The sequence below is a fragment of the Pristiophorus japonicus genome, chromosome 18, assembly GCF_044704955.1.
Source record: "Pristiophorus japonicus isolate sPriJap1 chromosome 18, sPriJap1.hap1, whole genome shotgun sequence".
NCBI lineage: Eukaryota > Metazoa > Chordata > Chondrichthyes > Pristiophoridae > Pristiophorus > Pristiophorus japonicus.
Window position 1 is genome coordinate 85521224 of NC_091994.1, and position 27200 is coordinate 85548423.

Sequence of the window (27200 nt, forward strand, 5' to 3'; positions counted from 1 at the left end):
TTGATGAACTCCAAGGAGTTCTGACTACTATTTTCCAAAATTTGGTGTAAAGGAAAATTATGCCAAAAGATTGGAGGGTGGCAAATGTGATGCACTTCTTCAGAAAAGTTGCTGGGATAAAGCAGGAAGTTAAAGGTCAAACACCCTGATTTCAGTTGTTGGTAAATTGAAAGAGTTTAAAATATATGATGAAATTACTAAGCACTTTAGGATTTGGCATTGAGAGTACGGCTGAGCCAGGCTGATGTGATTAATGTTGAACTTTAAGACCTTCATTAGGCTGCATTTGCAGCATGGTGTGCAGTAGTGGGTACTGTACCTCACTATGGGAAAGATGTACAGGTTGAACCCCTTAAAACTCTTATCCGGCAATCTCCCTTGTCCGGCATCATTCCCGGCCTGGGGTGGGGCGCATGCGCAGAACGCGGCCAGGTCATTGACAGCAGCGTTGTCAGCAGTACCCTGTCAGAATTGTCTTCCAATTCATCGACGTTTAATACAGCAGCCGCTTTCTGTTCTTTAAATCTTTCCTCCTCTCTCTAGCGCCCTTTTCCTCCACCCCCCCCCCCCCCCCCCCCCCCCCACCAACCCAACCCAACGGTCGCTGGGCTCGAAATGCTGCACAGTAGCCTTCTGCGCAGCACATGCGCAAATCCAGCTTCGGGGTCGGGACGCCATCTTGTGAGGCAACGTTCAATAAAGCAGCGCGGAGAAGGAGCGTGACTGGAGTTGGAGCCGGTGCATGGCGGAGGCGGTAAGGGGCACAAGTGCTGTCATCAGGACCCGGTAAGTCGAGGGTCGGCGTGACTTCCCGTTGTCCGACAAATTCTCTTGTCTGGCACAGGCCAGGTCCTGAGGGTGCCGGATTTGAGAGGTTCAACCTGTATAAGCAATGAAAAAGGTGTAGTGTAGATTTAAGATGTCATCACAGATGAGGAGTTACAGTTATGAAGAGAGACTTGAGAAATTAGGACTTTTTTCACTGGAACTGTCTTCAAGATTATGAAGGGTTATGATAGAGTAAATAGTGACAATTGTTTCTACTGGTTGACAAAATGGAACAAATTTTAAGATAATTCCAATGAGAAGGTTAGAAAAAAATTATTTGCACAGAGGTTAGTTAGAATGTGGAATTTTCTGCCACAAAACATTGTTCTCGCAGAGTCCATAAGTATTTTTTAAAAAGAATTTGGTATTGCTTGAAAAAGAAAAATTGGGAATGGGAAGCAAGCGGGTCTAATCCTGCAGAGAAAAGCACTGGCAGAGACTCTGGGCTGAATGGCCTCATCATAGGCAGTCCCTCAAAATCGAGGAAGACTTGCTTCCACTCTAAAAGTGAGTTCTTAGATGACTGAACAGTCCAATAGGGGAACTACAGTCTCTGTCACAGGTGGGACAAACAGTGGTTGAAGGAAAGGATGGGTGGGGCGTCTGGTTTGCCACACACTCCTTCCGCTACTTGTGCTTGTTCTCTGCATGCTCTCGGCGCCAAGACTCCGTGTTCAGCACCCTCCCGGATGCTCTTCCTCCACTTAGGGCGGTCTTTGGCCAGGGACTCCCAGGTGTCGGTGGGTATGTTGCACTTTATCAAGGCGGCTTTGAGGGTGTCCTTGAAACGTTTCCTCTGCCCACCTGGGGCTCGCTTGCCGTGTAGCAGTTCCGAGTAGAGCGCTTGCTTTGATAGTCTTGTGTTGGGCATGTGAACAATGTGGTCCGCCCAGTGGAGCTGTCGAATGTCATCAGTGCTTCGATGCTGGGGATGTTGGTCTGCTTGAGAACATTGACATTGGTGCGTCAATCCTCCCAGGGGATTTGCAGGATCTTGCGGAGACATTGTTGGTATTTCGCCAGCGATTTGAGGTGTCTACTGTATAAGGTCCACGTCTCTGAGCCATATAGGAGGGCGAGTATCACTACAGCCCTGTAGACCATAAGCTTGGTGCCAGATTTGAGGGCCTGATCTTCGAACACACTCTTCCTCAGGCGGCCGAAGGCTGCGCTGGCGATTGGAGGCGGTGTTGAACCTCGTCGTCGTTGTCTGCCCTTGCTGATAATAGGCTCCCGAAGTATGGAAATAGGTCCACATTGTCCAAGGCCGCGCCGTGGATCTTGATTACTGGGGGCAGTGCTGTGTGGTGGGGTCAGGTTGATGGAGGACCTTTGTCTTATGGATGTTTGGCGTAAGGCCCATGCTTTCGCATGCCTCGGTGAAGATGTTGACGATGATTTGGAGTTCAGTCTCTGTGCGCGCAGAAGCAAGCATTATCTGTGTACTGTAATTTGACAAGAAGGTGGGACGGTCTTGGATCTGGCCTGGAGGCGACGAAGGTTGAACAAGTTCCCACTGGCACTCTGGTTTAGTTCCACTCCAGCGGGGAGCTTGTTGAGTGTGAGGTGGAGCATTGCAGCGAGGAAGAGTGAGAAGAGGGTTGGCGTGATGACTCAGCCGTGCTTGACCCCGGTCCGGTCCTAAGGGCCAGGAAATAGCCGTGGGACTTTTTTTCCCCTACATTTAAAGTGCTATATAAATGCAAATTGCTGTCATGACCTTATAAATGCACAATCAAAATATGTTGTTTAACCTGTGGTGTTGGAAATTAAGCTTGTGGAGTTTCCATGTTAATCTGTTTACTTGCACTCTGTGTGCTTGACCATGACTCATACAGATCTTGCTGCTTTGTCTAGCTCACTTTTTTAACAATCTGTCCAGGGGCAGCCATTAGAATTTGCTGATCCCAGTTGCACAATATTTATTAACTTAGATATTTGTGTTTATTCTCCAAATGAGGAATGACCATTGTTCTTTTCTGCACCCAATATTGCCACTGAGTTTAAACTACTGAATTTATTCCAGTTGCAATAATCCCTGTTTCCCCCTTTGTACTGTGGGACAATAAAGGAACAAGTGCACAAGATTTCTATATGCGTGGTTGCTGAAAAGTTGCCAGAAATATTTCTCTCTCTCCTTTCTAAACTGAACTGTTGGAGATTGGGATAAGTATCTATTTGTGTTGCTGTTAAATTCTAATTTAAGCTAATTCCTTCTTCAGAATGGTGTCTTTTTACTGTAAAAATACATTTCCCCTTCTCGTCTTAAAGTGCTGTCTTTCCATTCAGTGAACATTGAGTTTTGCAACCTACAGTTGCTCCTGTCTGCTGCAGAATTAATGGGCTCAAATTTGCCCAGGAGTTGCTCCAGTTTTTTTTTGGAGCAACTTGATTTTTTCTGGAGTTTCTTAAAAATCCACATTTTGTACATTCAATTTGCGCCAGTGTAAGTGAGTTAGTTAGGATTTTTAAAGTTTTTTTTCAAAAGGGGGCATTACCAGCCACCTACGCCCATTTAAGCCACTTTGGACAGCTAATAGTTGCTCCAAACTAACTTAGGCCAGCGTATATGGCCACTTGTGGCCGCACAGAAAACCCTTGCGGAGAGTTAAGAAATCAGCCCAGGTAGGGATATCTGAGACCCTTTGGCCTGAGGTGGGGCGGGAAGAGAAGCGGAGAGGACCTTGCAAAGCACTAATCAAAGCACAACAACATTCAAGAAGCATAGAAACATTCAACAAGAAATAAAAAATAAAACTAAGTCCTACCTAAAACTCGGCACGGGAAGTCAGCAGGCTGGCTGGTGCGGGAGGCCACTTGGCCGGGGAGAGCACAGGGAACTGGCCATAGGCTCACAGAAGACACAAGCTGGCTGGCTGGGCTGGGCTTGGCTTGCAGAAGACACAGATTGGCTGGCTGGGCTGCAGGAATCAACCTCACTCACTGACAGCGGGCCGGCCGGTGCGAGAGGCCACTTGGTCGGGGATAGGCATGCGCGAGCGCTCGAATAGGCATGCGGACAGCTGCCGGCGCTGTTTCTCGCGCAGGGCCCTAGCTCTGCCCCTTCCCCCCCCCCCCCCCAATCGACTGGTCACGCCGCGCCGCGCCGCGCCAAGCCCCGGGAGAGTGGCCAGAATCTGGGGAGATTTTTTTAGGTGCCGTTTTCAGCTCATAAAGTCGGCGCACTAAACGGGTGGGCCAAATTTGAGCCCAATAATTCTGAAAGGTGGCATCTATTATGAGCCCTAAAACAAAATCAAAATACTGTGGATGCTGGAAATCTGAAATAAAAACAGAAAATGCTGGTAACACTCAGCAGATCAGGCCGCATCTATGGACAGAGAAACAGAGTTGGCATTTTGGGTTGATGACCTTTCATCAGAAAGATGCTGCCTGACCTGCTAAGTGTTTACCAGCATTTTCTGTTTGAGCCCACCAACTCCCAAATTACCTGGATTATAGTTCGTCACAACCAGCTTCCTCTCAAGTACGTCATTCCTTTCTCCTCGTTTCTACATTCTCCGTTGCATCTGCTCTGATGATGCCACTTTCCGCCCTAGAGCTTCCGAAATGCCCTTTTTCAGCCGAGGATTCTCATCCACCGGGTCTATCTCGTATCCCGTGCTTCTGCCCTCAGGCCTCCTTCCCCCAGTTTTTCTTACTTGACTATCTACTTGCCTTAATGACTCTTCTCCGCCCTCCCCGCCTCAGCTATTCACTTTTTCTCTGTTTTGTAAATGTCTTTTAATTTCTCTTGTTATGCATCCTTTTGTCTCATGTTGATTTCACCAGCTATTTAGCCATCTCCTGTTTTCCACTTTACTACTTTACAGGTTATTCTATTCATTTGCATGTATCTTTATGTTTGTGCGTGTGTTTTCCTTTCCCTCCCATACCCTTTGTTCAGTTTTTTTAAAATGCTGTTCATTTGTAATATCTTCCAGTTCTGACAACTTATCTGTTCTCTCCGCCAACGCATACTGATTTGAATGTTTCCAAAATTTCCTCTGGTGTTGCAGCAGGCTCCTTGAGACCCACGGTGCAGAAGCTGGTAAATGGTGGTGCGTCCTCAGTGTTGATTTTAATACTGATCATTTGCGGAGGAGATGCACTGGCCCGGAATTTGCAGTGGATAATAACTGTCATTATCCGTTTGAAACTGACCGTAACTTCAGGATGTAGTGCATGCTAACACAGAAATCCTGAAGTTGCGTTCAGTCATTCACTGCGCTGAACCTGGCTGCATGTGCTCTCTTTTCTCCCGCCCCCACACAGCCAGCAATTAGTGTAATCTGTCTAATCAGGGAAACTGACAAAAACTTGGGCTTCTCCTCAGTAATATCGTATTAAAAGTTAGATCCTTTTTGTGGAGTGTCATATTTTCCATTTTAATTAAAAAATTAAATTTTTAAGAAACTTTATTTAAAAAAAAAAAATTAATTCATCTTTTACATTTTTCTCTAACATTTTTTTAAAGTTTTAATCAAAGGAGCTTGCTCACTTTCTGGTTCTCTTCTGAGAATTATGCATTGTAATTGGCTGCTTAGACAGCTTGTTGACATCACAGCAACTCGCACTATGGGATTCCCTCTGTACTACTACAACAACTTGTATTTATATAGCACCTTTAACATTTTAAAACATCCCAAAGTGCTTCACAGAAGTGTTATAAGACCAAAAAAAAAAAATTTGACACCAAGCCACGGAAGAAGAAATTACGGTGACCAAAAGCTTGGTCAAAGAGGTAAGTTTTAAGGAGCATCTTGAAGGAGAAGAGAGAGGTGGAGAGGTTTAGGGAGGGAGTTCCAGAGCTTAGGACCAAAGCACAACTACCAATAGTTGAACAGTTCTAATCAGGGATGCTCAAGAGGGCAGAATTTGAGGAGTGCATACATCTCTGGGGAGGTTGTGAGGCTGAAGGAGATTACAGAGAAAGGGAGGGTCAAGGCCATGGAGGGATTTGTAAACAAGGATGAGAATTTTGAAATCGAGGCGTTGCTTAACCGGGAGCCAATGTAGGTCAGCGAGCACAGGGGTGATGGGTGAACGGTGCAAGTTAGAACACGGGCTGCTGTGTTTTGGATGATTACATTGATTTCAGCTGCACGTCGGAAAAGCCAAACTTCTCGCCACAGAGATTGCAAGATGAGAAGCTTACTTTGGGGCCAACGGCGAACGCCTTTGCTTTGACGCTGACTGAAGATATTTTCGCCTGTCCACTAACCATTCATAAATAACCAATTGTTCTTTTGGTTGCTCATTGCATTACTCTGTGAATGAAATGTGATAATTGTCTGCTACCTTGACAACAGGCAACTGATTAATCTTTATAGGAGGCATTGATAATACAGCGAGCACACAGGAAACTCTCCAATTTCCCATATAGCCAGTGTGCCCCTGACACTACATTTTCTTTGGAATCTGCTATTTCTATGTTAAAGATGTATGGGAGATTTAATTTGCCTGAAATTATTTTCGTCAGTCCATTTTCCTCTCCAACAATACAAATACAAAGCACTGTACAGAATTGTGGTGTTCAAATGAGACTCTATCTTTATTATTCAACAAAAACTCGCACTTACCTATATACGGTACAGTTTGAAAGGTTTTGACAGGAACCCTAATCTGAATTTTATTGCAACACAAGTTAGAAATTGTGCCTTCTTTCTGTGATGCCAAAGTTATGAGTCTCTTCAAACTCTCTAGCTGAGAACCAATGACTTGTTCCAAGTTGCTCCGAGTTGATATTTTTTAAACAGAAGCTCGAGGAGTGCTTTGTTCCAGTAGGACATTGATGGTCCTTTCTTTTGTATACTGAAATTTCAGTGGTTTCACAGTTCTATTCTGGTTTGGAGTTCTCCTGTTATTAGTCAACCAGTTCCAGCAGGCAATCGCAGTTTACATTACAGAGCCTGACATCTACACCTTTTCCCAACGCTACCTATACCTCAACCTCTCATTCCCTGCCCCCAAGAAAGTTCTGACACCTGGTGGAGTGTGGTTTCACCGCTGATGATTCATGCAAGACCATTCTCAATGTGTGAGTCTAACCAGTGCACAGCCAAGCACAATCCTGTTCTCCACCCACCTCCCCACACATGCAGAGTCATTGGATAATGATCAGGAGCAAGAATCTGTTTTGTGTTTAGCCCCTCCTCTTTAGCTAAAAGATGCTGTGACCTATCGTTAGTTAACTCAGCACAGATTAAAAATCAAACCTGGGATTTTCCTGGTCTATATGATCATGTATAAAACAGTGATGCTTTTCATCCATTGGGCCATCAGGGAGCTGCAACATTCATTACTTTGTGGTCAACTCTACTGTAACTTTCTTCCCTTTTCCCTGGAACGCACTGTCTGAAAGGGTGGTGGAAACGGCTTCAGTAATAACTTTCAAAAAGAAATTGGATAAATACTTTAAGGAGAAACATTTACAGGACCATGGGTAAGGGGCAGAAGAGTGGGACTAATTGGATAGCTCTTTCAAAGAGCAGATACTGATACGATGGGCCAGATGACAACCTCTTGATGATAATCATAGAATAATACATCACAAGTATTGGACTTAAAAATTGAGTGTTCTAGTGGAGGACTCTACTGAACCTGTACTCAATTGAGCAGTCTATCCTTTGTTCTATTCTGCTGTGTAGCCATGTGTCTTTTTGCTTTGGGTTAACAATTGCGATTACATTCTGTAGTAGTGGTATAATGTCATTGCCCATAGAAAACATAGAAACATAGAAAATAGGTGCAGGAGCAGGCCATTCAGCCCTTCTAGCCTGCACCGCCATTCAATGAGTTCATGGCTGAACATGAAACTTCAGTACCCACTTCCTGCTTTCACGCCATACCCCTTGATCCCCCGAGTAGTAAGGACTTCATCTAACTCCCTTTTGAATATATGCTCCTATAACATCAGCAGGTCGGAGCCATTAGAGGGAGCATCGTGCGGCGGCATGCCACTGCAGGGAGTAGCGCGTGCTGCTGCAGGAGGGCGATGGCTGACTACAGTGCAGGCAGGTACAGCAGGAGTGGCGAGGTCGGTGCGAAGGAGCGGCAAGAATTCGTGGAGGGATGTAATTGGAGCCCAGGAGAGGCGAGAGTTCAGGGCCTAGGGGTAGCAAAGGCCAGCCCACACTGCGATATGTGTGCGCTCGAGATTTGTGCAGCAGAGCAGGTTTCCAGTCGTCTTGCTTAATCCTTGCTACTGGACCAAGACCTAGCTCTGTCAAGCCCCTATGGCACTCGCCAGAGATGCGCCGACTTTGTGGGCTGAAAAATCTCCCCCGATTCTGGCCACTGTGTTGCCTCTCCTGGGGCTTGGCGTGGCCAGTCAATTGGGGGGGGGGGGGGGGGCGGAGCCCAAGGCCCTGCACGAGAAACAGTTCCGGCAGCTGTTCGCATGCGCATTAGAGCGTTCGCGCATGCGCTAGAGAGTTTGAAGAGGCTCATAATTTGGCATCACAGAAAGAAGGCACAATTTCTAACTTGTGTTACAGCCGAGTGGCCTCTCGCACCGGCCGGCCCACTGTCCGTGAGTGAGGTTGTTTCCTGCAGCCCAGCTAGCCTGTGTCTTCTGCGAGCCTGTGGCCAGTTCTCTATGCTCTCCCCGGTCGTCCTGCACCTGTTCCCGGCCGAGTGGCCTTCCGCACCAGCCGGCCCGCTGACTTCCCGGGCCAAGTTTTGATAGGAAGGTAGGACTTAGTTTTATTTATTTTTTATTCTTTAATGTTTTTATGCTTCTTGAATGTTGTTGTGCTTTGCAAGGTCCTCTCCGCTTTCCTTCCCGCCCCTATCCCTGGCCGAATGGTCTCAGATGTACCTACCTGGGCTGATTTCTTAACTCTTCGCAAGGGTTTTCTGTGCAGCCACAAGTGGCCACGTATGCTGGCTTAAGTTAGTTTGGAACAGCTATTAGCCAAAATGGGCGTAGGTGGCTGGTAACGTCCCCTTTTGGGAAAAAAAAAACTAAAAAAAGTCCTAACTAACTCCCTTACACTGCCGCAAATTGTGCAAAATGTGGATTTTTAAGATACTCCAGAAAAATCAAGTTGCTCCAAAAAAAAAACAGAGCAACTCCTGGGCAAATTTGAGCCCATACAGACTGCCCTTTCCTGAGCCTCTACACCCCCCAAAATTCAAATGGAAAAAACAAGAAATCTAAGTGCCAGTTGGACTGTGGGGTTGGATTGTCGGGGCTTGATAGGCCAAACGTGGCACTGAAGCTGCAGGTTGGACAGCCCTGCACTAATGGTTTAATTTTTGTCCCATTTATGATCTAGGCACCGTCTCTTTTCTCTCCCATCTTCCTAAATAACAAATTGGGCACCACATTGAGGGGAAGGTAGGGGCTAATTATTTTGCTTGTTGCACAGTTATTAAAAATGATATTAAAAACACTCAAAACAAAACCAAAAAAAAGCAAGTTTCATTATGAAAAGATGGCAGTGAAAGGGTTAAACTGTCTGCACAGTAACAAAGGAGGTGGTTAAACTTCCTGCGCAGCCTGATGAGGTCGGGCAGACGGAGGAACAGGATGGTTTTGTATGCAGAACAGGATGGCACCGTATATGTTGTTAGGTGCACAATAACAGGATTGCATAAATTATGGTGTTTTCTACAAAATGTTGCGTGCCCCCCAACTAATTGCAGGTACTTAATCTTGTGATGTTTCTGTCGTTGCAAACTGCATTGTCTTTCTGTGGCATACATCTTAGGCTTCATAGTCAGAAAGATTTACACTTTGCTCGAGGCTTGGCATTGCCTACAGTGAATAGGACAGGATGCCTGCTCAGGATGAATATTTGCTGTCAGTTTATTTTTAAACCCCTAACCTGTACTCCGTGCAAATCACTGTCAGTATAAATTGTCCAGTGGCTTCAATGGTTTGTCCAATGAGAAGCTGAGCTATACAAAACTGAAGTACCCCAGTTTGTATAGTTAGCTTGCCTCAGCCAGAGCAACAATGGGGCATTACCATTGACCTTAGCATCCTTGGATTATATAAGATTCTGATGGGGCTTAACAGCATAGATGCTGAGGTCTGTTTCTCCTGGCTGGAGAGCCTAGAACTAGGCGGCATAGTCTCAGGATAAGGGGTTGGCCATTTAGGACTGAGATGAGGAGAAATGTCTTTCTCGGAGGGTTGTAAATCTTTGGAATTTTCTATCTCTGTGGATGCTCAGTCGTTTGAGTATATTCAAGGCCGAAATCGATAGATTTTTGCACTCTTAAGGGAATCGAGGGATCGGGCAGGGAAGTGGAGTTGAGATCGAAGATCAACATGATATTGAATGGTTAGGCAGGCTCATTGGGCCGAATGGCCTACTCTTGCTCTTATTTTTTATGTTATAATTAGGAAAGGGAAAAATCAGGGCTTGTCATTCCTAATTGCTGTCTTGTCACTCCTCCGGCATGGACTGATTGGCCTGTTTCTGTGCTGTATATCCTATGTATTCCTGGAGGTGTTGGGTGAGTACAGGATAAGGCTCGGCAAGGTGATATCCTCTCTGACTAGCTTGACGATGCTTACTGTCAGAGCCTATATATTAATATGACAGTTTTGTACAGTCCACTTTGTGCTTGGGGATTGGTGCCTATTGAACCATTTAAAAAAAAAGACGTGGAAGGGTTTTGAGGATTCGGTAGTGAAATTCTAAGATGTTTCATTTCACCTTTCAGATTGAAATTGAAGTTTAATTGTTTTAATAGAAGTATTTTAAACCTCCTTTTGATGAAAGAGGTCATATTTGATTTGCATTCTGCAGTAAAATTAGAACGTGGTATATAACAAAATAAGACATTTTAAAACATCATCTTTATTTTAACTTGTAGTTATAGCAAAAAGTTATTTTTTTCCCCCCAAGTGTCCTGTATGTGATATACAGAGTGTGATCATTTTGGGGAGGGGCTGTTTTATTTCACTGGGACTGCGTGTTCATGCTCCAGTGCTTGGTTACTTGACTATGTTGACTAATAATGCACTGATGCGTTCATTTGTGTTCTGTAGTGAAGTGAAACAATCTAGTATACATCTATTTTGCAGGATTAGGCACATTTTCTTCCCCAGTAAGGTATACTTTGACGCATAGTTTGGTTTATGTCCAATATGGAAATTTAGGCTATGCTTTTAATTTTAAAAGCAATACAGTTCATAATGTTTTAGACCAGGGGTTCTCAATCTTTTTGCTTCTGAGGCCCCTCCTGAGTTATAAAAATTCCTTGGACCCCTTGTAACACAATACATTTATTTTTTTCAGCATAAAAATTCGTTGTTATTAATAGCTCTCTCGCACCTTGCGTAAAGAAGAATTTATTAAGTCCTGATTTTTCATAAGCAAAATACTTTGGATGCTGGAAATCTGAAATAAAAACTGAAACTGCTGGAAATACTCAGCAGATAAGGCAGCATCTGTGGAGAGAGAAACAGAGTTAGCGTTTCAGGTCTGACGAAAGGTCATCAACCTGAAACGTTAACTCTGTTTTTCTCTCTCCACAGATGCTGCCTGACTTGATAATTTCCAGCATTTTCTGTGTTTATGCTAAATTTACATTGTGTCCATTTGCTGCCCGAGGTCTGCTCCACCCCATCGACCTTTTGCTCAACAGGAAATAAACCAGAAGCAACGAGCGCAGCGCTCACTACAGGCCCGTTTTGTGCATACTTGGGCAGGCTGGACTAAAATTCCAGGTAAATGTCCTCCATTTCGGAAACACAATTTCCCTCTTACTTCAATACCAAACCCTAACATGGCAATTTCGATACCAAACCCCAACATGGCAGTGAAAGACAGTGATTTAAATTAACAGCTCCAGTAATGACAGAGGTGCATGGCACATGAAAGAAATAAACTGGGCCCTGAGCAACCTTACCCACCTGACCTCATCGCCATAAATCCTTTAGTGATGAAGGCAGCCCCCCTTTTCCTTCCTTCCCAAATCTTTCACAAATAGGTGCCCAGACTAGGTCTATCCGTCAGTGAGAGAAGCACATGGCCATGAATATAAAGTTCCGAGTTTGAAGTACCGCTGAAATCTGAAGGAAAATCGTGGTAACACCTTCAGCTATTTTATTAACTCAGACTTTAAACGTTATAAAGAGATAATAGATGGCTTCAGTGCATGTAAAACAGCTAAAATCACTGGGTTCAAATGACCAGGCAAAGTCAGTCATTCGCCTCTATTTTGTGTTTTTGTGTCAATTTAATTCTCAGATTCTACCTATACATGTTTTTGCATCAATGAAGTATTGCTTGCGATTAAAAGCCCTTTGCGAAGTAGCAACATGGGTTTGCTTTTTGCATCAGGAATCACACGAATAATAAGTTGCAAACCAGAATTTTAATCTGTTTTACTCTATCAGAAGATATCAAGAAGTGTTTCTAACATAGTTCCCAAACCTGGACGAATGCTGAATTACCAGTGCGAGAAAATTCCTCCAACAAATCTGACGAGAGTATGTCAGTGAGCCACATGTAGAGGGAGGGCAAGAGGGTGTGGAGTCATCAGGACAACAATAATCCAATCTTCTCTCACTTTGCGTCTGGACCATTCATCTCCAAACCACTCTTTGCAATGTAAAACATTAAGTATTTATTCACTTCCCCCTTCTCGACACTCATACTCGTCCATTTGTAGCTATTGAAACGCGTATACGCTACACAAGCCAGGGAAGGTGATTCACCAGTGCTAGATCCGCGACTGCTGTATCTGCGGATTGATGCAGCTCCATAAGAGATGTAGGTAGTCTCTATTCCAGTCTCTTTCTTTCCTGCCATAAACATCAGTAGTCTTCCCCTGTATATTGATGGGACAAACAATTGGTGGTCCCCTGGTTTAAGAACTCCTGTTTTAGACTTTGGAGCACCAATATCTTGCTTGAGTACTTAATCCTCTGTCTTTTTCTTCTGGTTATTTACCTTCCTCTGCTGAAAGCTGAAGAATAATTCCATGGGTGCCAACTGCCCTCGTTTACCTCCCCTCATTCATGTGACTACTTTTCACTTTGTGAACCTTGTTGGCAGGCTATTCAACTGTGGGAACATTGCAGTCAAACCTGATCCTGTCATCACTCAAAATCCACAGGTGCAGGAGGGTGTTAATGGATCATTTCTACCCTCACTAGAACTCTGGGGCATTGATTCCACTTATAACACCTCTACGGTTACTGTTGAGTTCACCCAGCATTTGAGAGTGAACCTCTAACTTTCTTAACTGTGTGGTTCAGTACCACATGTTCCTGTGCAGTTACACACTAGGCCAGTGATGGAGCTTCTGAATAATATATACATTTAAATTCTGTTTTTAAATACTCTAAATCTTTCCCCTCCCCCAGAAAAAATGGCCCTTGGTGTCAACTTAAAAATAAATCACTTAACTCCTAAAAGTTTCTTCCCTCTTCTGAACATGCTGACTCCTTGCTGGGGTGTAGTTCTACTGCTGCTTCACCCAAATGGCCATTTTTGATGTGTGAACACAATGAGTGTTTGCAGGCTATTTGTCTGCAAGAGGCATTACAACCCTGTCCAAGCCCAATGTCCACACCTACGCACTTCCAGTAAGTTCCTTGAAATGCCATCAGAAGTAAGAGTTTCTCATTCTCCTGCGCCGCCCCCCCCCCCCCCCCCCCCAAACCAACCCAGAAGCACTGAAACCAGTTGAATCACCCCTACTGCCATCCCAGCTGAGATCCACTACGGCAGTAGCTACTAGGTATTCAACACTATGCCCTCCTGCTCTGCATGGGCTACTTTTGCGCACAACAAGGTTTTACAAACCAGTGAGATTAATGACAGTAAGAGATGTTTTTTTGGTGATGTTGGTCGAGGGCTAAATATTGGCAACGACACTGAAAGAACTTCTCTAATCTTCAAATAATGCCACGGATCATTTACATCGACCTAAGATAGGGTTGTCAACTCTAGTTGACTGTATTCCTGGAGGCTTGATCACGTTATCACATGAAACTTGCTCACAGTTTACAAATGTTGTTGCATTTACCTTGTATAAAGGTTAGGTCCCCTGTAGTTGAGTATCTTTATTCCCCGTGAGTGTATAAAAAATGTTTTGATTCATTGGCTAGGCCAGTCTGTACAAACAATGATGAACAAAAGAAAGACCCTCTGGTCCACCCAACCTTGCGCACTCCACCCGAAAAGTCATGATATCTCCTGGGAGAGGTGATAGAGATTTTACAAAACCCAGGTCAATTAGAGGGGGAAGAAATCTGGAAAACTTCTCTCCGAGACCGTTAGGCGAACATAACTAGTCCAGGAGACCACTCTGATTCCACCAGAATGGATAATCAAGGGGCTATAGGGAGGGAGGAACTTAGTATTACTTCATTAGTGATAGTGATTGTATTATGTAAAATAATGGGACTAAAGGCAGACAAGTCCCCTGGACCTGATGGCTTACATTCTAGGGTCTTAAAAGAAGTGGCCGCAGAGATAATGTATGCATTGGTTGTAATCTGCCAAAATTCCCTGGCGTCTAGTGCTGTCCCAGCGGATTGGAAAACCACAAATGTAACGCCCCTATTTTTTTTTAAAAGGAGGCAGACAAAAAGCAGGAGACTATAGACCAGTTAGTCTAACATCTGTTGTTGGGAAAATGCTGGAGTCCATTATTAAGAAAACAGTAGCGGGACATTTGGAAAAGCATAATTCAATCAAGCAGTGTCGGCATGATTTTATGAAAGGGAAATCATGTTTGACAAATTTGCTGAAGTTTTTTGAAGATGTAACTATTATGTCTCAAATAAAGTAATGTAACTGAGTATTGTAGATATTAGTGTCACCTTAGTTCCTTTATTCTAACTCCAGAGTGTTGGTACAGCATGGGAGGCCTGCTTAGATACAGTGCTCCCAAGGGATGCTGGGATCCTTTGGGACTCCCAACAGGTATGCCCTCTGGTGGCGGTATAATACTGGTTACATAGGGTTGCATACATAACAGTAACGAGCAGGGTGGATAAGGGGGAACCAGTGGATGTGGTGTATTTGGATTTCCAGAAGGCATTTGATAAGGTGCCACATAAAAGGTTACTGCACTAGATAAAGTTCACGGGGTTGGGGATAATATCTTTGCATGGATAGAGGATTGGCTAACTAACAGAAAACAGAGACGGGATAAATGGGTCATTTTCAGGTTGGCAAACAGTGACTAGTGGGGTGCCGCAGGGATCGGTGCTGGGTCCTCAACTATTTACAAACTATATTAATGACTTAGATGAAGGGACCGAGTGTAATGTAGCCAAGTTTGCTGATGATACAAAGATGGGTGGGAAAGCAAATTGTGAAGCGGACACAAAAAAACCTGCAACGGGATATAGACAGGCTAAGTGAGTGGGCAAAAATTTGGCAGATGGAGTATAATGTGGGAAAATGTGAGGTTATCCACTTTGGTAGAAATAATAGAAAAGCAAATTATAATTTAAATGGAGAAAATTGTAAAGTGCTGCAGTACAGAGGGACCTGGGGGTCCTTGTGCATGAAACGCAAGAAGTTAACATGCTGGTACAGCAAATAATCAGGAAGGCAAATGGAATGCTGGTCTTTATTGCAAAGGGGGATAGAGTATAAAAGCAGAGACGTCCTGCTATAACTGTACAGGGTATTGGTGAGGCCACACCTAGAGTACTGCGTACAGTTTTGGTCTCCATATTTAAGGAAGGATATACTTGCATTGGAGGCTGTTCAGAGAAGGTTCACTAGGTTGATTCCAGAGATGAGGGGATTGACTTATGAGGAAAGGTTGAGTGGGTTGGGCCTATACACATTGGAGTTCAGAAGAATGAGAGGTGATCTTATTGAAACATATAAGATAATGAGGGGGCTCAACAAGGTGGATGCAGAGAGGATATTTCCACTCGTAGGGGAAACTAAAACGAGGGACATAGTCTCAGAATAAGGGGCCACCCATTTAAAACTGAGATGAGGAGAAATTTCTTTAAGAGTTGTAAATCTATCAGCAGAGCTGCTCTCCAGTCGTCTTGGTTAATCCTTGCCACTGGACCAAGACCTAGCTCTCAAGTCCATGTGGTGGCTGGTGTGCAACGGCCACCACACGTTTTTAAAAAAAACCACGCACAGGCAACTTCCACCCTTCACGATGTAGTTCGGGATCTGGAATATTAGGTCCTTCATTGAAACACCTTTGAACTCATCCCTTTTTGGCGTGGATGCAAGTCATCCTCGATTTGAGGGACTGCCAATGATGATGATGATGATGATGATGAAGTAAATGTATGGAAATCTCTGCCCCAGAGAGCTGTGGAAGCTGGGTCAATGAATAAATTTAAGGCGGAGATGGACAGATTTTTGAACGATAAGGGTTATGGAGAGCGGGCAGGGAAGTGGAGCCGAGTCCATGATCAGATCAGGCATGATATTGAATGGTGGAGCAGGGTCGAGGGGTCAAGTGGCCTACTCCTGTTCCTATTTCTTATGCTCTTATGTTTTATTTCTACTACTCCTCCCCTTGTCAACAACAACAACAAAAACTTGCATTTATATAACACCTTCAACATAGTATAAATGTCCCAAAGCTTTTGCACCCGAGCCCATTGGAGGAGATGACCAAAACAGCTATTTTTAAACCCTTCCAGATTTATATCCCTTGCCACTTTCAGTTTCCATTCTGTGTTTATCACTTTTTCAGTGTCGCTGTATGTTGCTGGTTGAGAAATAGGCTGTTTTACTTAGTTAAACGTTTGATTTAAACCACACATAGTATGGTGTCAGCTGACTGGATGAGGGTTTTGCTGAGAAACAATCTTGTTTTTGAACCCTGTATAGAATTACCTTTGCACTATGCATTGCCACAACCTAACTAGTCTGTTCTCATTCACATTAATAGAAATTCTTAGAATGCTTCCAAGTTTTATCAAAATGAGTTTCCATAAATTTTAGTGCATGGATATAGCAGTAAGGCAGTGACATGACTAAAAATGGTTCTCTTTCTGAATCTATTCATATTTATAAAATATATTCTCTGAATTTTGAATGCTGTTAGAGTGTAGAATCCTGGAATACTGAAGGGTGACTGGAAGTGGCTTTTTGTCATTAATAGTGAGCTTGTAGTGGTTTTTTTGTTGGCTGGCTTCTTGCCTGCTGTTTGCTGGATAGTCGGGCAATCCCTTGTGGAGGCTGGTGTGCAACGGCCATCACATGTTTTTTTTTAAAAATCCACGCACTGGCATCTTCCACCCTTCAGCATGTAGTTCGGGACCTGGAATATTGGGCCCTTCATTGAAACACCTGTGAACTCATCCCTTTTTGGCGTGGAAGCAAGTCATCCTTGATACGAGGGATCGCCTATGATGATGATGATGATGATGATGATTATGAATCAGGGGGAAGGGTGAGCACCTGCTGGCTTCTGGATTGAGTTCTGAGTTGCCTGCGGTTTGCCCGTCTGTGACATATGGCAGTTTGTTTCCCTTGTGTGTGAAAGACAATGACATTGGCTTGAATGGATAGCAGCAGTGGGATGAATTAACCCCTCCGAACATGATCAGACTTTGTTCTTGGCTCAGTAATTCCAAAATAATTTGCTTTGAGTTCTCTGGCTTTGAGTATGAATTTCGATAATGTTGTGGCGATTTTTATTTCTGTCTACATTTTGTTTTAATTACTTATATTAAAAAGTTTCTTTTTATGTTGCACATCGACACATGTTTATGAGGGAGTTGATTTGCTCCAGCTCTCTTGCAGTACTGCAGAGTAATGGACATGATTGAGCCAGCATGTTTTTAGCTATTTCCTTCCTACATGGTTCAGAAGTTCAGAAACTCCCCATGTCAGGAATCACAGAACATCAACCTGTACCTTCTCACTCCATGTAAACCATCTGGAGGCCAGTCGAAAATTCTACTCTTGAATGCTTCTCAATATATTAAATAACACCTAAAGTGAATTGTGCTAGCGTGTGTGTATTAAAGTTTAAAAACTGTGAAACTAGACAAACCGCTTAATGTCACTTTCTTTTAAAAAAAATCTTAGTTAATATTCATTTTTTTGTATTCTTGACATTTACTTTGACTTAATGTAAAATAGTTCAATGTTGTTTACACGCTTATGCATGGGATAGACTTGGCATCAGATTCCCAGGCAGGCCTGCTCGCTGAATCTGCTGCAATGACATGTTCCTTGGCCCATCCCACTCTATGGGCCCAAGTTTCCACACGATAAAAAACGGGCGACCCTCCGAGCTGGGCGCCGGTTTTTCGCGCCTAAAGCGGCGCCGGAAAAAAAACGAGCGATTCTGGAGCGCTTTGCGGCTCCTTGTCTGCTTGGCGCGGCGCCCAGGGGGGGCGGAGCCTACACTCGCGCCGATTTTGTAAGTGGGAGGGGGCGGGTACTATTTAAATTAGTTTTTTTCCTGCCGGCAACGCTGCATGTGCGCGTTGGAGCGTTCGCGCATGCTCAGTGTGAAGGAAACATTGGCACGCGGCCATTTTTGTAGTTCTTTGTAGCTGTTTAGTTTTTGAACATTTTTTAATAAAAGTACATTGCCATCAGCACATCAGCACTGAGGCTTCTTGTAGCAGTGAGAAAGGTGCAGGAAGCCTCAAAGTTGAGGCAGCCGTTTCCCGACGACCTCCCCCTTTTTGCCGTCGGGAAATGGCTCCTCAATTTCTGAGGCTTCCTGCAGCCTTCTCTCATTTCCGCCAGCCGTCTGAAACGGCTCCCTCCCCCCCCGCGTTCGGTCGGCTCCCTTCCCTCCCCACCCCTGCGTTCGATCGGCTCCCTCCCTCCCTCCCCCGCGTTCGGTAACGGCTGCCTCGTTTTGTGACGCTGAAGCACTTTCACACAGGTAGGAAGATGGTTTATTTAATCTTTTCTTTGCTTATAAATGTTTATTCAGGTTGGATTTATTTGTATAATATTTGTATAAGTATAAATAAGGATTTATTGTAGAATTTAATGACTTCCCTCCCCCCCCCCGCTACCCTCCACCTCGTTCTGGACGCCTGATTTGTAACCTGCGCCTGATTTTTTTAATGTGTAGAACAGGTTTTTTCAATTCTACAAAAATCTTCACTTGCTCCATTCTACTTTAGTTTGGAGTACATTTTCACTGTGGAAACTTTGAAATCAGGCGTCAGTGGCCAGACACGCCCCCTTTTTGAAGAAAAAATTCTGTTCCAAAGTAGAACTGTTCTACCTGACTAGAATTGCAGAAAAAAAAATGTGGAGAATTGCGATTTCTAAGATAGTCCGTTCTCCACCAGTTGCTCCTAAAAATCAGGCGCAAATCATGTGGACACTTGGGCCCTATACTTCAGATAGAAACATAGAAAGAAATCTAGAAATTTACAGCGTAGAAGAAGGCCTGTTCGGCCCATTGTGCCCGCGCTGGCCGACAACCATACGGCCCTCGGTCAGCAGCCCTGAACGTTACATATAAACCAATTAACAATGAAGGACAGATAAAGAGCATCCAGCCCAACCAGTCCGCTCCACACAACTGCGATACCCCATGTATCGCAACACTCCACCCCACCTGGATCCATGTGATCTCCTGGGAGAGGCAAAAAAACAGATAAAAACCCAGGCCAATAGGGGGGAAAATAAATCTGGGAAAATTCCTCTCCGACCCAAACAGGCGATCGAAACTCGTCTGGGAGATCACTCTGGCCATATTAGATTCCCTAAAGTACTTACCATTGTATCTGCGCCAGCCAACACGAGGTTATCCAGTCTAATCTCACTTACTAGCTCTAGGTCCGTAACCCTGCAGGTCATGGTACTTCAAGTGCCTATCCAATCACCTTTTAAATATGGTGAGGGTTTCTGCCTCTACCGCCTTTCCAGGCAGTGAGTTCCAGACCCCCACAACCCTTTGCATAAAGAAGCTTCCCCTCATATCCCCTCCAAACCTTCCACCAACCACCTTAAACCTATGCACCCCCCCAGTAATTGACCTCTCCACCAAGGGAAATAGGCCCTTGCTATCCACTATATCCAGGCCCCTCAAAATTTTATACATCTCAATGAGGTCGCCCCTCACCCTTCTCTGTTCCAAGGAGAACAAACCCAGCCTATCCAATTTGTCCTCCTAGCTAAGATTATCCATTCCAGGCAGCATCCTTGTAAATCTCCTCTGCATCCTCTCCAGTGCAATTACGTCCTTCCTATAATATGACGACCAGAACTGCAAGCAGTATTCTAGCTGTGGCCTAACCAGTGTATTATACAATTTAAGCATAACCTCCCTGCTCTTGTATTCTATGCCTTGGCCAATAAAAGCAAGCATTCTGTATGCCTCCTTAGCCACCTTATCCACCTGGCCTACTTTCAGGGATCTGTGGACAAGCATTCCAAGGTCCCGTTGTTCATCTATACTTCTAAGTGGCCTACCGTTTAATGTGTATACCCTTTCCTCATTAGCTCTCCCCAAGTGCATCACCTCACACTTCTCCGAATTAAATTTAATTTGCAACTGTTCAGCTCACCTGACCAATAGATTGATATCCTCCTGCAGGCCATGACTATCCTCTTCATTATCAACCACACAGCCAATTTTAGTGTCATCTGCAAACTTCGTAATCATACCCCCTATATTCAAATGTTTACCACAAAAAGCAGGGGAACCAGTACTGGACCCTGCAGAACTCCACTGGAAATATCCTTCCAGTCACACAAACATCCAATAATTCCAATAATTTTCCCACCACTGAGATTAGGCTGGCAGACCTGTAATTACTCTGCCTATCCCTTTCTCCTTTCTTAACGAGAAGGGAGAACATTAGCAGTCCTCCGGCACCATGTCTGAATCCAAAGAGGACTGGAAAATGATGGTCAAGGCCTCTGCTATTTCCTATTTTGCTTCACTCAACAGCCTGGGTGCATTTCATCCGGGTTTGGGGACTTAACCACTTTCAAAGCTGCTAAATCCTGTAATAACTCCTCTCTCTCTGTTTATTTCATCCAGAATTTTACACTCCTCCTCTATAGCAGTATCTACATTGCCCCTTTCCTTTGTGAAAGTATTAATTAAGAACCATACCTACATCTTCCGCCTCCACACACACATTACCCTCAATGGTCTCTAATAGACCCTTTCTTTAGTTACCCTCTTGCTCTTAATATGTTTATAGAACATCTTTGGGTTTTCCTTGATTTTACTTGCCACGAATTGTTCATGCTCTCTCTCAACATTCCTAATATCCTTTTTAATTTCACCTCTGAACTTTCGATATTCCTCCAGAGATTCTACAGTATTTAGCTGTCTGTATATGACAAGCTTCCCGTTTTTTCATTATCTTCCCCTGTAAGTCCCTACACATCCAGGGGGTTCTAGAATTATTACCATCCTTTTTCTTTAAGGGCACATGCTTGGTGTGAGCCCTCCTTCCTGACTGCCTCCCACTGTTCCGACACTGATTTACCTTCAAGTAGCTATTTCCAATCCACTGTGGCCAAATCACTTCTCAATTTAGCAAAGTTAGTTTTTCCCCAATTTGGGACTTTTATTCCTGGTCTATCCTTGTCCTTATCCATAACTACTTTTTAAAAATCTGACTGAATTATGGTCACTCGCACCCAAGTGCTTTCCCACTGATACTCCTTCCACCTGCCCAGCTTCATTCACCAAAACTAAATCCAGAACCGCCCCCTCCCGTGTTGGGCTTGTTACATACTGACTCAAAAAAGTTTTCTTGAATGCATTTTAGGAATTTTGCACCCTCTGTACCCTTCAAACTATATTTGTCCCAATCAATATTAGGATAGTTGAAATCCCCTACTATTACCACCCTATGGTTTTTGGACTTCACAGAAATGGGCCTACGTACTTCTATTTTCCTCGCACTGTTTTGGGGTCTATAATACATACCCAGCAGTGTGATCGCTCCTTTTTTTATTTTTCAGTTCGACCCATCTGGCATCATTTGATCTCTCTAACATATCATCCCTCCTCACAGCAGTAATAGTTTCTTTAATCAATACTGTGACCCCCACCCTTCTTTTTACCTGTCCTGTCAAAAATCCTGTAACCAATAATATTGAGCTGCCAAACCTGCCCCTCTGTAATGGCTATAATGTCATACTCCCAATTGACTACCTGTGTTCTCAGCTCATCCACCTTACCACCTTATTCGCTATACTCCTTGTATGTACCATTTAGCACAGGAAGACCTCCTTGATTACTACTTACTAACCCTTGTTTCCTCTGTCTTACAGCACTTTATACATTCTTGCTTTCCAATTTCAGCTTTACTTCCTTCCCTATTGAATTTGTTCTCGGGTTCCCATCCCCCTGCCAAGCTACTTTAAACTCTCCCCAACAGCACTAGCAAAACTCCTGATGCTGTTCAGCTGCAACCGTCCAGTTTGTACAGGTCCCATCTGCCCCAGAAGCGGTCCCAATGCCTCAGGAATTTAAAGCCCTCCCTCCTGCACCAACTCTCCAGCCACGCGTTCATCCACTCTATCTTTCTATTCTTGTACTCATTAGCACATGACACCGGTAGTAACCCAGAGATTACTACCTTTGAGGTCCTACTCTTTTAATTTTCTTCTTGACTCCCTCAATTCTGCCTGTAGGACCTCAACCCTCTTTCCACCTATGTTGTTGGTCCCGATATGCACCACGACTTCAAGCTGTTCACCCACTCTTCCACCCCCTTCCACCCCCCCACCCCCCAGAATGCCCTGCGTTCGCTCTGTGACATCCTTGACCTTGGCACCAGGGAGGCACCATACCATCCTGGAGAAATGCCTCTATTCCCCTAACTCCGAAACGCAGAGCTCGAGTAGTAGAAGCTGGAGACACCTCCTGCACACATGGTTGTCCAGGCTGCGCGAAGCGTCCAGCACTTCCCATATGCTGCAGGACATGCACTCTACAGGACTGAGCTGCCCTGCCATCTCTCTAATTTGACTTATCTGTTATAAAAGAGAGATACTTATCAATCAGGCAGGGTTTATCGTCCCTCTGCTCGCTGACCTCCGGGCTTCCTGCTCCTTGCCGACCTCCGACTGTACAGCGCTCCCTCAGTCTTGTGGCAATGAATCCACAATTTTCTGGTAGCTCTCGGACTCTCTCTCCAGGACACACTCTCTCTCGGGATCTCTCTCTCCCGGACTCTCGGTCTCTCTTTCTCCCGGACTCCTGTCTTGTGTCAGACACTGTGGTGTCAACACATTTAGCAATCGTGCATGCACAATACTCCAAACTCTCCGTGCTAGCGGATGGGATCTATACATGCGTGAAACACATGCAATGTGTTTACATTTCAAATGCCAGCCTGGACAGAGGCTGGTTGCACTTCATGTGTTACAAAGGACAGTGGCACATGTACGTCATTCTCCCAAGATCTGACTGGACCTCAAATGAAGCCTGTTGCTTTACTTGTTGTGTGTTTGATAGCCTGCAGAAAAGGTCAGTCTCATTCATGCACTCGGTTTAGTCCAAAGTAATTGAGAGCAATTCATTGTGTGAACATTGAACAGGGCCAGTGGTTGCCTTTTTATATGATTATGCACACTGATCGCCTTCTGATTCTCACTGTCTTGGCTCACCTATTATAATAGCCATTTTCATTCAGGTATTGTAGGGCTGGTGACGTCCAAGGAACATACCCCAGCATTAGCCAGTTTCTTCAGCAGAAAGGCACATCTTTATAATTGACAAGAGAAGTGAAATGTTTCATATTTTTAATTCAATGTAGTTATGATTCTGTATTATAATCGGTTTTGCTTTTTAATATCTTGGAAAGAAAAATCTGACCATTTTCAAATGTGCTAAATATTTTGAGATCATTATTCTTACTGTAATAAAAACAGAAAATGATGGAATACATTTGCATCTGAAGGAGAGAGGTGAACACTGTGAGGGATTCTTCTCAATGCTGCATTATTCCATGCAGGGCAGAGAAAATGGGTTTTATATTCTGTTCTGTACTCAGTCAAAGTAAAACTGCTTCAGAGTTTGAGGGTGAACAGGATGTATAATAATCCAGATCCCAGGGCTATTGGTTTGGTTTCATATGAAATGAGCAAGGATCAATCAGTCACTGGGGGGTTAAACTATGTTTTCTCTGTGAGCATGGAGTGCGAGGTCAGGCTTTTTGGAAATGAACTCTCAGAAAACAAGTGGCTGTTCATCAGTGTCTCTTGAGCAGCTGTACTCCGGGACAGTCCCCAAGTGCACAGTATTTTTAATTGGCATTTAGTGCAGCTGCAGGGATTTAGTTTTTAAAAGTTTCCAATGGAAATCTGTTTGACCATCACCATTGGTGGGAAGAAGTGGTCAGTTTCACTTTGGGAGTAGACTATGTGATTGTTGGACAAGGCTTGCTGAACGCACTCCGTTCCATTGCCTATGGCACCTGTGAAGAAAAACATAGCAAGTACAGTAATGGCTGGGTAAGTGTACTGTTCACAGGTGCTCAACTGAGTGTGTATTGAACTGCCAGCCATGCATGGGTGTAAAGGGAGTTCATAACCATTGCTTATCTATCTCATGGCTTATTAAACAGGATTTGGTGCGCATCAAATCCAAGGAATAATAGGATGGCTCTCAAAGTGCTTAATTTTTAATTGAAGCTGAGATCAGGCAGAAAGGCACTCCAGTGAGGACCATGAAATCTGAGCACTATTCTACCTTTACCAGCAGACAACCAGTTCTATTTGGGCTGCTGGAAGAAGAAAGAGGACCCAGGTTTCTTGTGCCTCTCTCTGGCAGTTGTTCTTGGGGCCCCAGGCTTTTGTGATGTTGGAGGTGAAAAGTTTACTTTTTGTATAGCTAGTATGCAATCAGTGGTGGGAGGCCTGCATGCCTGCTCCTAACGCCACCCTATTGATATTTTTTGTAAAAAATTTTGAAAGTTGCAGCTTTTGTTTGGGTAGTACATAAGATTATTTCATCATCTGGAGCTTGAAGATGCAGGGCTACACAAGTTTTCCCCGTTTGCTTCTGGGATGCTAAAAGGCAGATTCATAAGCGCAAGGAAAAAGTGCCACAACCTCTCTCTTTTTTTCTCCCAGGGTTACCATCTCCTATTAACCAATTGTACAACAACAACAACAACTTGTATTTATATAGTATCTTTAATGTAGTAACGCTTCACAGGAGCATTATCAAACAAAATTTGGGACAGGTGACCAAAAACTTGGTCAAAGAATTTAGGTTTTAACGAGCATCTTAAAGGAAGACAGTGAGGTGGAGAGGTTTAGGGATGGAATTTCAGAGTTTAGGGTCTGGGCAGCTGAAGACACGGCCGCCAATGGTGAAGCGATTAAAATTGGGGATGCACAAGAGACCAGAATTGGAGAAGCGCAGATATCATCCCGGAGGGTTGTAGGGCTGGAGGAGGTTAGAGATATGGAGAGGAGAGGCCATGGAGGGATTTGAAAACAAAGATGAGAATTTTAAAATCGAGGTATTGTTGGACTGAGAGCCATTGTAGGTCAGTGAGCACATGGGTGAATGGGACTTGGTGTAAATTAGGACATGGGCAGCAGAGTTTTGGATCAGCAATTTTATGGAGGGTATATGAGGGAGGCCAGCTAGGAGAGCATTGGAATAGTCTAGAGGTAACAAAGAAATGGATGAGGGTTTCAACAGCAAATGAGCTGAGGCAGGGAACATTAATATAGAGCAACATTAAAGTGAATAAAAGTCCGTAAAGTATTTTTGTTTGAAATACTTCACAATGCCGATCAAAAATATAAATTAAACATGCTTGTTCTGTTTTAAAAAAAAAAATCATTTTGGGCCTCTTCCTTTCCACACTTCAGCTCCTTCCAGCTGGTACACTACATTATTTTGCCAGTAACATGTTTTCTGAGGATGAGCAGCAGCATTTGGCAGTAAATGTTAACAAAAAACTTTTTTTTAATTGGCATGTTTTTTCACCCCTATTTGAATAATTTCTTGGTCATGTTTTGGGATGAAACTGATGGACCAGCTGATCTGTCCGTCCTTTCTTGTATGTTCATAATATCCATACATGCATACTTTCAGCAGAGGTCACTGGATAGTGATCAGAAATGGGAATCCTTGCTGAAATTTATTTTCCCCAGTTTGCTCTTTTCTCCCCTCCTGTAACCAGGGATGTTGAAATCCTTTAAGTCAGCACAGACCAGGAGTTGAAGCTAGGACCTTCTGATATGTGTGGCTTGGTTATAAATGGAGCCGTTATTTGAGGTGCAGTTCTTTGGGTGTCAACAGCTCTCTTTGTCAGCTGTTGCTCAGTGAATAGCACTCTCACCTCTGAGTCAGAAGATTGTGGATTCAAGTTCCACTCCGGGGACTTGAGCACAAAAATCTATACTGACACTCCAGTGCAGTGCTGAGGGAGTGCTGCACTGTCGGAGGTGCTGTCTTTCGGATGAGATGTTAAGCCCCCTCAGGTGGACGTAAAAGGTCCCATGGCGCTATTTCGAAGAAGAAGATGGGAGTTATACCCAGGATCCTGCCAATATTTATCCCTCAATCAACATAACAAAAACAAATTATCTGGTCATTATTAGTATTGCTGTTTGTGGGAGCTTGCTATGTGCAAATTGGCTTCCTCGTTTCCTACATTACAATAGTGACTACAATCCAAAAGTACTTCATTGGCTGTAAAGCGCTTTTTGAGGCGTATGGTGGTCGTGAAAGGCGCTATATAAATGCAAGTCTTTCTTCCTTTCTCCTTATCCAAGCAGTCATTCCTTTTATGTGAATCTGGGATGTTGGCAGGCTTATTCAACGATGTGGAAGATGGGGAAGATGGAGGATGGCACAGCTAAGCCATGTTGCTAGCCAGGCTGACATTGACTAATAGTTCAACACAGAGATTGAAAGTGAGGACCTTTCTGGTCTGTCTGGCTGAGTGCTACACCAAGTAGTGCTCTTATCCACCATGCTATCGAAGGAGCCTCTATCTTGGTCATTTAAATGGTTAGTTTCTGTGGTCAACATCTGTCCGGCCTCTTCACCTCTCGTTCTTTCTTCTTTTGAAGCCTTGTCTGCTGTGAAACAGTATTTTCAAAGAACTGTTGTGCTTTAGGTGAAGTTTGTGGACAGCTCATTAAAATGATAGTAAAACACTTTTACTTCTTGAAGTCAAATATTGACATTTGATAGTAACTTACTACTTTGTCCTTTTATATCCCGCTGCATTTCATACTTGCATTCTCCATTACACTCTGCATTGTTAGTTCATACTTAAAAATATTTTCTAGGAGCTGCACAGAACAAAATACAAATCATTAGATTTTTATTAAACTATATGCATAAAGTGCAAGCTTGGTCCTTTTTTGGGAAAATAATTTTTATGTTTTAAGTGAGTAACTGTGCAACCTTGTAATATAAAATCTTGATCAAAGTAATTGGGAGCAATCCTGGAGAATTTTTATTAACGGTTGTATGTAGTT

General features: G+C 43.8%; 1 protein-coding gene across 5 annotated transcripts in view; it reads left to right on the top strand.

Annotated features, from left to right (window-relative positions):
* The window catches only part of LOC139228814 (PR domain zinc finger protein 2-like), a 196213-nt gene that overhangs the window by 29147 nt on the left and 139866 nt on the right, over window positions 1-27200 (top strand). The window contains exon 1 of one of the 5 annotated variants that reach the window (XM_070860213.1): window positions 8506-8522. The exons of the other annotated variants lie outside the window; for them this stretch is intronic. The gene's annotated coding sequence lies outside the window, so the exon portion shown is untranslated. Of the gene's footprint in view, window positions 1-8505; window positions 8523-27200 lie in introns of those variants that run through there. 5 annotated transcript variants of the gene reach the window in all.